General features: G+C 42.1%; 1 long non-coding RNA gene across 1 annotated transcript in view; it reads left to right on the forward strand.

The window, feature by feature from the left end:
• LOC107126025 overlaps nt 1–7,184 on the forward strand; it is a 19,029-nt gene extending 11,845 nt beyond the window's left edge. The window contains exon 4 of the long non-coding RNA XR_001483060.1: nt 4,986–7,184. This is a non-coding gene — a long non-coding RNA (uncharacterized LOC107126025). The remainder of the gene's footprint in view (nt 1–4,985) is intronic.
• The last annotated feature ends 4,246 nt before the right edge of the window (nt 7,185–11,430 follow it).

Here is an 11,430-nt window from a genome sequence, read left to right on the forward strand (position 1 = left end):
ACACCTCTCCTGGCTGGGCAGGTGTTCCTTGCTGTGGTTTCAGGAACCTGAGCCACACACTGCCTCTCCCTGCCATTGCCAGGTGGTGGGAGGGGCAAGCTCTTTATTTGCTGGGGTTGTTTTTTGCCTTTACTTTTATTTATCTAAAAACAAATATATAACACCTCTTCTCAGGACAGGAGACTGAGTCACACTGCCTCTCTCTGCCATTGCCAGGTTGGGGGGGGAGGAAGCTATCTTTATTTATTATTTGCTGGGGTTGCCTTCACTTTTATTTATCAAAAAAGAAACCTACAAACAACAAACAACACCTCTGGCTCATGGCAGGAGGGACTGAGCCATAGTAGCCTCTCTCTGCCACTGCCTGTTGAGGGGGGCAAGCTATCTTAAGAGAGTCAGTTTGGTGTAGTGGTTAAGTGCGTGGACTCTAATCTGGGAGAACTGGGTTTGATTCTCCACTCCTCCACTTGCACCTGCTGGATGACCTTGGGCAAGTCATAGTTCTGGCACAGCTGTACTTGAAAAAGAGCAGTTTCTGTCAGAGCTCTCTCAGTCCCACCTACCTCACAGGGTGTCTGTTGTGGGGAGGGGAAGGGAAAGGAGTTTGTAAGCCACTCTGAGACTCCCTTGGGTAGTGAAGGGTGGGATATAAATCCAGTCTCTTCTTCTTCTTAATTATTTCCTGGGGGTCTCAGGGCTTTGGGCCATATTCATGTCCTTGTCAGGTGTGACCACATCCCCCACAATGGGAATATTAACCTCCCCCCTTTCACAAGCTGCCTGGGGGTTTCGGGACTTTGGGCCACATTCCTGTCCGTGACATGTGCGACTGCACCCCCGCGATGAGAATGTTAACCCAGGCAGCTCATGACTGGGGGTCTCAGGACTTTGGGCCACACTCCTGTCCATGTCAAGTGTGACTGCACCCCCAAAATGGGAATCTTAATCTCCCCCCCCCCAAGAGTCGTCTCTCCAAGCCTCCTCCTACTCTTTCCTATTGGGGAAATGGATTCTAGGTTCCTTCATTCTTTCCCAGAGCTACGTTTCAGACTTGGCGTGTCTTCCTTCCAGCTCGAGGGCCACTCTGGGACTCACTAGGCCACCCCAATGGAGAGATGGATTCGGGTGGAGCTGCTCTTTTCTGGGGCTTGGTTTATGACTTCCCCCAAAGAGAATATCCCCCCCCAGGACTCACCCACCCCACTGTGAGATGGATTCTTGCTGTGACTGTGTCACTGTCACCTGGGGAATCTGTCTCTTCCACATGCTTAAAGGCCTTTCTTGGGCTCTGGGTGTTCCAGTTCTGGCCATCCCTTCAGAAGGCCTTCCCCTCACCCACCCCATAGGGGAGATGGATTCTGTGGGCATTGCCACTTGCCATCTGCGCTCTCCCAGGGCTACTGGGATTTTGGCTGTGGCCCCTTCCCTCCCACATATGCCTCTTTCCCCTCAGGACTCAGCGCTTCCAGCATCCCCCTATCAATGTACGCCTTCCCCATGCCTTCGCGTTCCCCCAAGAATTGTCACCTCCTCAACAGTTGTGTCCTACCAAGACCCAAGGTCTACCTCATAGACAACACCTACCTCAGGAACCAAGATCTACCTCATAGCACAAGACCTACCTCGTATACTGACATCTGCCTATGCAAAGCCCTACCTTGTCAAACAGTCACCCTTAGAAGCAAGCTTGACTGCACCTGAGGTTTCCTCATATACAGCAACAATGGGTGGGTGACTGCCTCCCAAGACCATGGGGGAATGTGGCGGGCTACCCCCACCCCAGGAGCTTGTTGCCATTGGGAGGCAGGTGGGGGACTGCCTCCTAGGCCTGCAGGGAAGGGCCACCCACCCTCAGAATCCATTTTCGCAACATGATGGGTGGGTGCCTGCCTCCCGAGACCGAGGGGGAGTGTGGTGTGACATTGGACCCCACCCCAGGATCCTGTTCCCAGGGGACATCTCCTCGAAAGCCAAACTGCGCACAACCTGGAGGGCAGGTGGAGGGGTGTTCAGGGAAGTCCTTTGTGAGTTGGATGCCTCTACCTTGCATGGGGGCAACTTGGCACACTCCTAGGACAGCATTTTCCTGGGGCATCTGCTTTGAGGGGCTGTAACTTGCCCCCTCCCAATCCAATTCTGACCAAACGTGGAGAGCAGGTAGAGGAGAGTCAGCTGGAGACTTGCTGTGCATTGGTGTCTCTAGCCCACTGGGAGGCTATTGTACCACCTCCCAAACTCATGAACCGAACAAACCACGAACCAGTTTAGGAAACAGAAAAGTTAATGGAAGCTCATTTAATCAAAGCTGAAGCTCATTTAGTCAAATGAACCACAAACCCCAACAAACCACCATTTTCCCAGTTAGTGTCCATCCCAAGTGGGTGGAAATACCACTCCACCACTACTTCCTACTTGCCGCCAGTGCTTTCAGATCCTCCTTTGTTAATCCTGCAGCACTACTTGCCACTACCTACTTGCCACCAACACAGCCCACTGCATAGCAGCCTTCTCAGCTTCATTTGAATTATTAATAAACTTCCAGTGCCTCAAAACAGGGAGATATTAATTCATTCTCCAATTCTGATAGCAGTTTGGATTTGTCACTATCCAGTGTTGTTTTGGTCCCCAATTCTGTATCTCTAGGCTCTTTGAACAATTCACCCATATGACTGCTATGTGTGGCCTGAAAACCAATCCTGTCATGAGCAATGTTCCCTCTAAACTGTGGAGTCTTGTGAGCAAAAAATCTACTTTGTGAGCTACTAGCATTAAAGTTGTGAGCGAGTGATTTGGCTACTGCATAACCTAGTTTGCTCTGGAGCCATCCTTCCTGAGCTGAGACAAAAATGTGTGAGCTGGAGGCTAAAAAAATGTGAGCTAGCTCACACTAACTCAGCTTAGAGGGACCACTGGATGAGGCAGGCCCAGTCTTTAGAATCATGGACTCAGATTCACATGTCCTAGTTTCACTCCTGATGATTTCATTGCTGCTGGAAACATCCTGTGTTCCACCTACATCCAAAAGAATAGAAAACCTTTATAGAATGCAAGAGGACAGCTGTAAATTCATCTCCTTTCATCTCCCACTAATCTCCATCATAATTGAAGTGTCCTAAGGAAAGGCTATCAGATTTTTCATTCTGTTCCATCTGAAAAAGAAAGTGGAATGGAATGGGAAAGAGAGTGTACGCCTCAAGGTATCAAATTATCCGGACTGTATGGTGAGATAGCAACACTTTATCTGGGCCCAGATCTTACCACTGTTTGACAACATTCCTGAGGAGGTTAATCAAACTGCACTGGTCTTTACATCTTACACAACAACAGCTCATCAAGATATGTAGCCGATTTTGAGGCTAAGACCACGGCAGCTGTTATTGCAGTATGACACCATCCATCACTTCACTCTTCCTCTGTGCATCATGAGAGTAGGGACAGATTGAACAGTTGTCCTTTGTGGGGAAGGCTTTTTCAGCGAGAAGACTGACAAAACACTTAAGTTGTGCTCCAAGGCTCATTCCATGGGCCTTCTTACTTCTTTCTTCAAGTAGCAGAGACAGTACTCCTTGAATCCTGCTCCTAGATGTATAAGCTTCACTTGTGTGACATTGGACCAGTTCTGCTTTTATAAGTCCTCCATAATTCATAAGACTTTGTTCTCCTTGAAATCTTGCTTTTCTGCACCTCAATCCAAGGGCTCTTCGGGATCCAAGCAGGGCTTTTGAGGTATTTTAGACTGTAAGGAGGTCAAATCAGTCAATCCTAAAAGAAATCAACCTTGACTGTTCCCTGGAAGGCCAGATACTGAAGCTGAAGCTCAAATACTTTGGCCACCAAATGAGAAGGGAGCACTCACTGGAGAAGACCCCGATGCTGGGAAAGATTGAAGGTAAACGAAGAAAGGGACAGCGAAGGATGAAATGGTTAGACAGTGTTATCGATGCAATGAACAGGAAGTTGAGCGAACTCTGGAGGACGGCGGAGGACAGGAGGGCCTGGCATGATGTGGTTCATGGGGTCGTAAAGAGTCAGATATGACTGCGACTGAACAACAACAAAAAATGGTCATCTCTACACTCACATGACCTGCTTACTTTCCCTGCAACAGATGATTTTAACTTGTTGTGGTGTAGTCTTAGGTTTTGGAAGGAGCTGAGCAGGAAGATGGGATTCTTCCCCTTGGGCATGAATTCTCCAACTCTAAATGCTAGCTCTAGAGGTTTCTGAATCAAGGCTCTGTGTAGGTGCAAAGCCTATTAGTGGGAATTCAAAGATGAGCCCTCAAAGAATAACAGTTCAGTTAAGGTAAGCAATCAGTTTTTCTAGTGCAGGAAGTCCTATCATGAAGTCAACATTTATGCTGACTGTGGTATGTTGGTAGCCATTTAGTAACTTCAGAACTAGCATTCTTGTGAAGAACCATTTTGTTGTGTAAAACTTTCCCCTGTCACTTTGACAGTTCTCCCATTTCTTAATTAATCAAACTGGCATTGATCACTGAAATGGAAAACTAGTCTCCTACATCTGTAATGATACAGCAGATGAGCTCCAATTCAGCCTTCACTACTGATTTATATTCTCTCATAACATCTGGGGATTTTTTCTGTTATGGCTTGATATTCCCTAATATGTGTTCCTAAGAGCAGTCACTTCTCTGTATACAGTTGAGTTATTTTTCCACATGTTTTTTCTGGCAGTGATTGTCATTGATTTCTGCAGTGTAAGACAAGTTTATATATAGAGAACCCAGAAATTTCAGGATCTGGGCTGGGTGTGTGAAAGCTGGCAGAGTGGGCAGGAACTTAGCCATGATTATTATGCTAGTTTGAGGGGGGGGGAAGTAAGGGCCATCTTCCAATTTTTGACATCATGCTAGCATTTCTGCAAACCTTTCACACAAAAGCTAAGCTCAATAAAATGGTTATGCATAAAGCATTTTATGTAATGTGAACTTCAATTTAGTTACATTGTTATTATATTCTCAGGACATTTATGGTTGATCCAACCAAGACTGATCTTGAAGCCTCACCTGTTCAGGAAATCACTTGTGATGAAAGAAGTCATCTCCATGAAGGAAAACGAAGAATCCCTGCTCTGTTTCTGGTCTAGCTCTTCAGCATTTGACATGTGAAGTCTGTATTATAGCAAAGACATATTTCTAGGCTTTGCAAAACAACTGAAATGAATAGCTGACATTTCACAGAAACTGTCAACTTCACTAGGTTGCTCAAGAGTTTTCTGTAGTCTAGAAGAGATTGTGCATACAGGCACGGGCAAAAGCCAGTACTGATTGGTATTTACCCCTTTTCAAAATACCTTGGTTAACTGGCCACTCTCTACATAACCCTTGGAGAATCTAGCAAACTGATGAGTCTTCTGAACATGTTGCAAGACTTTTAACATGGAAGTCTAAGCGGTAAGCTAAGTAGGATGTATGTATGTGTCATTTAAAGTGAGGAATAACATTTTTCTTAAAATACTCTCTGAAAAATACCTCAGCTGGGATTTTTCAGCCCATAAAGGTTACCAATTTATAGATAACCATCTGGCTGTCTAGAGCAGCTTGTGCAGAGAAACTTTGGCATTTTGTCCACTGTGTCTAAATGCATCCTTGCTTTTGAAAGAAACCCAGCAAATCTGCACATATATATCTACATATTTGCTGGAAAGGAGATGTTGCTGTTACTCTGACAGATCCCTTCTCAAGGTGAAGCTCTGATTTAAAAGTACATGCAAGCAAGCTGAGGGGCATCGGGGGGAGGGGGTTAAGTGACATCTCCAGTTGTCCCTACAGAATTAAGGAGCAATAGCTTTTTCCAGTTTTTTACCCCAGCTTTTACCCCAGAGAGAACACATGTGATAATGTAAAAATATATGTAAAATTTCCCACCATTTAGATTAACAAAGGCCAGACATGCTCAGGAAGGGCTTCTTCACTGCTTCCATTGGTGTCTCTACCCGCAGTTAAGGTGGAAGTTGTGATTCTAACATTGTTTACACAGGATCCTTTTTTGTCTGTTGTGTGTGACCTTTATGGGACATTTTGCTTTAGCATGGGATAATAGATAATTGCCAGGATTGGTGGCTTCCTGGCATAGAGGTCTTATCTATTTATGCTGAACCTGGAATCCTTAGTAGTGCACCTTACTTCAGTCTTATTAAGTGTGAATTTAGAACAGGTTTGCAGCTGCTTAAAAATCCCTGATCAGGATGAAAATGGTGGCACATATTCTACTAACTGTCAACATTGGCTAACAAAATTCTTAGAACTGCCTAAGATCTACTCATAGGTAGCAAGGGTATTATTTTCTGGCATGGACATCAGTGTCTGATGAGATTAGACAACATATTCTCCTTTCTTTAAACAAAAAAAAATAGTTGAATAAATGGACCATACCATTAACTAAGCACTTGTATTGACTCATCCATTGGCATTGTGTACGATTGCCATAATATAAAAATGCAGCGGAATTCTTATGGACATATATTCAGCTGCTTTCCTTTATCAAGCTGAGAACAATGTTGGAATAGGACTTTGCAACACAGCGGAACATAAGTTGGCTCTCTTGCCAACTACAGGAAAATGGTTATGGTTATCATTGAGAGTGGCATTTTTTAAAGTACTTTGGAATCCAAATAAAAATCATTAGGCAATTAGTATGATTTAAGGATATTCTGAACAGGAATTCTTGTCTAGGTGCAGGGTCTTCTAATTGGTAAGAAAATTATTATGTACAGCCATGAAACTGAAAACTTAGACACATCCAGCAGTATGATGGCTTGTTGACTGGTCTACAGACTCCAAATTGTCGTCTTAACATCATAGGCTGTTACAGGCTGAGATTATTGGTGGGTTTTATCATGATGTCAGTTCAGAATGAATACAACTGAAGGTCAATATTTGTCATGCAGACCTTCAGTAAAAGAACCCTTCCTCCCTTTTTCCTCTAGGCCCTTTTCTAACCATGAACGTATTTGTGCGTAATAGGGCTATATTAGGATTGAAATTGGAGTCTCAGAAAAGTCTTCTGTGCATTCCCAGGAAACCCCATCACAGTACGTGTCCTGTAGCATCTTCTTAATTGTACTGTGCAAAGGCAATACTGCCTTAATCTTTTGGTTTTATATTTTGGTCTCCATGTCGGCAGGAAACTTTTCCATATGATAGATTAAACAAACACGGGCATGTGCAATAGTATAATATATATACATATAAATATATTTTAATACTTGTGGACAAAAAGTTACAAGTTGTTTGAGAACAACAAAATCACCAATGTCTTCCATTTTGAGATGTGTATAGTTCCATAAGCATTAGTGCTTTGTAGCAAAACTGTAGTGCCATGTTAGGATCAGTGCATGAGCCTAGTAGTACTTTTTTTACAATTTCAGAGTGACAAATAACACTGGTGATGTAACTAATAAGAAACAGACAAGATTATGTTTATGATATAAAGATGCAGTGTCTTCTCTAGGCAGTGGTAGCAGAAACTATGGTATAAAACAGTAATGTGAGTTTGAAATTGTGTGGAAATTATACTTGCATGCAGCCAAGTACATTTTAGTGGCATTTGAAATAAACTACAGGTAAAATCCAGAATTCAGTGGCACAGTCTTTAGCAAAGGACTTTATTTATGAGCAAATGCTTGTTCTAATGGACTCCACAACTCCACTGATCACTTTTACTCTAAAATAGGGGTCCCCAACGTGGTGTCTTTGGGTGCCATGGCGCCCACGAATACCTTTCCTAGTGCCCACCAAATTATGTTAGAAAGTTCATGGGGCCAGGTCAAGCGCTCGCCCAACAAAACTTCTGATTGGCTGAGCAGATTGAAATAACATCGTTTCAATGGCACCTCCCACCAGCTTTAGTTTTATTCTCTCTGTCCTCTTTTCCAGTGTATTTTTCTAAAATTATCCCCATTTCCCCTTAGACTTGGGCTTCCTCTCTCTGTGTGGCTTCACCTCTGGCAGTTGGCTCCATCTCTGGTAGCCATTCTCTGTCAGAATTCCAAAGGTGCCCACAAGCTCAAAAAGGTTGGGGACCCCTGCTCTAAAAGTTCCACTTACTGGAATAAGTTGATCAGTAATCCCTTCTGTCACATGTTCTAGTAAAACATTCCTTTGTATATTGAGTCAAATGTTGTATTTCCCATTCAGAAAAGCTTATGTACTTTGAGGCAGCTACTCACTGGCTGCACATGTGCCCTGACAGTCCCTGTTTTAGGAGCATAACTGTGGCTGTTGATCAAGAATTTTGTAATTACATTAGAATAGTAAAACTGCTAGTACAGTTTAAAATATAAAATTTAATAGTGCTGCCCATTATTAAAACAGCTGAATGCAAGAGAAGCAATTATATAAAGTTGCAGGTAATCCTAGGTATTGGAATACCTTTACTAGTACTGCAGTTGTTTCTGTTCCCATGCTCTCTCCTTTTCTTGGAAATGTAGGTCCAAGTAGGTGACTTCTGCCTACTTTCCTCTTGCATTGATTAAGTCATAAATGTGGTTATGTAAAGTTCTGTTGTTTGAGCTGCCTTGCTTCTCTCTTGAGGTTTTTTTTTTTTTAAAAAAAGGTCCTGTTCCTAGTTTAAAGAAGATACTGCATCTTTTTTCTTGTCTGTAAATGGCTACCTTAGGGTTTGGGGGGTGGGGAGGATAAATTTCTTATTCTGAGTTGATTGCCTAAAATTCATAGGAAACATAATTAACTGCAATGCAAGGGATCCTTGTAAAGTTAACTTTACTTTTAAAGGTCTCTGCCTGTTCTGTTATAAACATTGGAAAGGTGGGTTGTTTACAGATGAGCTGTGAGGACCTGTGCTTGGTCAAGGTTCTGTTGTGAACAAATATCTGTACCATTGAATGAAGTAGTTTTAGTGTTTGGAAGAATCAATTGATGGAAAAATACCTCTGAAACTGGAATGCAAAATAGCACAGTATGTAGGGGGAAGAATCCCTGATGCAAATAAAGCCATAAGATCTTAATAAATAGAACTTTAGTAGCAATAACTGTTTGCATGTAGTAGAAATTAACTTGCATTAGCAAGAATTGTACAGTAGAATAAATGGTACCAACCAAATAGGTTTGTGGCGCTCTGTGCTGCGGGGAGTTGCTTGATGAGATGGGAGTCTTTCTTTAAAAAAAAATAAAATAAAATAGAAAATTCTTCTCAAAGGAACCTGGCATTTGAAGGCTGCAGTTAGATGGTCGGGCATAAACTCCTCAGTAGTTGTTCAGTTTTTCAGAATTGATTGTTCATGAAGGAGTAGATGAACCCCTATTCTGCTTGTCTGTATATAGCATGTAGTTAATGTTTACCTCTGGAATGAAAGGAAACTCTTCCAAGCATGTGAACAAGACTAGGTTTTACTCAGATATGTAATTTGGGACACTTGACCATGGAGACTGTTTAGAGGTGACTATTTTTAAGGAACTGAGTGAAGTACAAAACATCCAGATATGTCTGTTGAAATGCTTGTGGGTGTCTTACATGTGCTTTTATTTATCTGTTTCAAATCTGCTACATGTTTTCACCTAGTTTACAAAGCTACACTTAGACTAGGGAATGGGAAAATAAGGTATAGTAGTAATTCAGTATGCCTGGCAATCTTTCCTTCCACCCATTTTTCCACCATCCTAGAAAGCAATTGCAATTCATACCTCTTTACAGTGCAGGTCACTCTAATCTAATATGCACTTATACTGAAAACCATGGAAACTGTAAGCTCAATTCTGCCTTAAGCAGGATTTAGTTGAAGTATGTAGACCAGAGAGCGGATTTGTCAGTGATGTTGGAATGTATACAGGAACATTATGGCATTGCATATTTTCTTTTAACTGTGAGAGATCCAACATGGCTTCTCTTATGTTCTGGATACCCATTGGCTACCAGCAGCTTAACTTTCTAATTGGATGAAGGAAGCTTCTGTTTTAAAATATTTTTAAAAGTAATTTCCCATCAATCAGTTGTTCTATACATAAGGTCAACAAATTCCGTGTAACTATCTTGCTTATATTATAAAATATATAGGAAACTTAATCTTGCAAAGAAAATTCCTAAGGCTAGATTAGGTAGGGGAATTACTTGCATTTAATTACTCATATGGTTCTTCTGAATACAGATCTTACAGAATCCTGTAGAAGTATCATTGCAGTGGCTGTAGAACTTGCATTGCTTTAAATCTTCTGAGCAGCTGGTTGAGAGTACTGTTCCTTGTCTGCAAAACTGGTGCTAAACTGATATAATGGCCACTGCCCAATTGAATCATAATGGAAAGTTGGTATCCAAAGTTCAGATGTGAGCCTCTTAACTGCAAGGTTTGCTGCCATGGTTTATTGGTGCTACTAAGAAGTCTAGTCAGAATGCATACAATTAATTGCTTCCTTGGAGATGCTTGGCTGACTAGCAGTGTTATTTCAGAGAGTCTTGCAGCCTAGATATGGAAGAATGAGGGACTTTAATATTCTTCAGGGCATTCAAGTAGTTAAACAACTTAAAACTCACTGGCTGTGGCATTTTAAGGTCCTGAAGATATAGTACCAAGACTTTTTTTCTACATTCTCTTTGAGGTATTTAAGCAGGCCTTGGATTTTGTTATGCTTTTCCGATCATTATCCTTTGACTCAAGATCAAAATTTCATTGAAAGCACATTAGTGCTATTCTTTGTGTGGGAGAGTTTGCCTGTGTGAGCTGGTATCTGACTCTCAGTCTTACACTGGCTCCAGCTGCAATTTTATAAGATGAAACTCTTCTTACTAGACTTCCTTTTAGACTTATTGTTCTTTTTTAGCTTTTCAGTTTAGAAACAATAAATTTAGTAGAAATCCAAGCACAAATGGGGGGAAAAGAATACATGGGTGTCTTTCAGAAATTGGTTTTCGGTATACAGTTGTCTGTATGCATATGCTGGGAACCGGAGGACAAAAGCATTCTGTGTCCTCTTCCTCTAGAGAGGCAATGAGTTCTTCCTTTTTCAAAATCAGCAGAGGCATGAGGCTCTTTCTCCAACCGAAAGTAGACTCGAGGAATAAAAACTCATTAGATTCTCTTCACCAGGATGCAGGAAAGAGTTCCTTTGTGTGAAAGGTCTCGTTTGACTGGAATCTGGATAGGAGATGGCTTTATGTCATCACGGGAGGAGGTCTCCAGAATGAACACTCCCTAAATACAAAGATGGGGAGAAGGAGGGGTGTGTGGGGGGAGAGGACATGTTTTAGGAGAATAGGTGAGATGGAGGCTTTTTGAAGCTCTTGCTAGTAGGTTTTATGTGGAATTTTCAAAATGTCTGCAAGTTATAGCACAATATAATGCTCCACAAAGCTTAGCATTTCTTTAGTATCAGATAGTGTTGCAATTTATCTGTTCCTCCATATAGAACAGGTGTTTGCTAAACACAGTAGAAGGCAGTTTGGCTTGTGGAGC

This window comes from Gekko japonicus, unplaced genomic scaffold, assembly GCF_001447785.1.
Source record: "Gekko japonicus isolate JY-2015 unplaced genomic scaffold, Gekko_japonicus_V1.1 scaffold251, whole genome shotgun sequence".
Lineage (NCBI taxonomy): Eukaryota > Metazoa > Chordata > Lepidosauria > Squamata > Gekkonidae > Gekko > Gekko japonicus.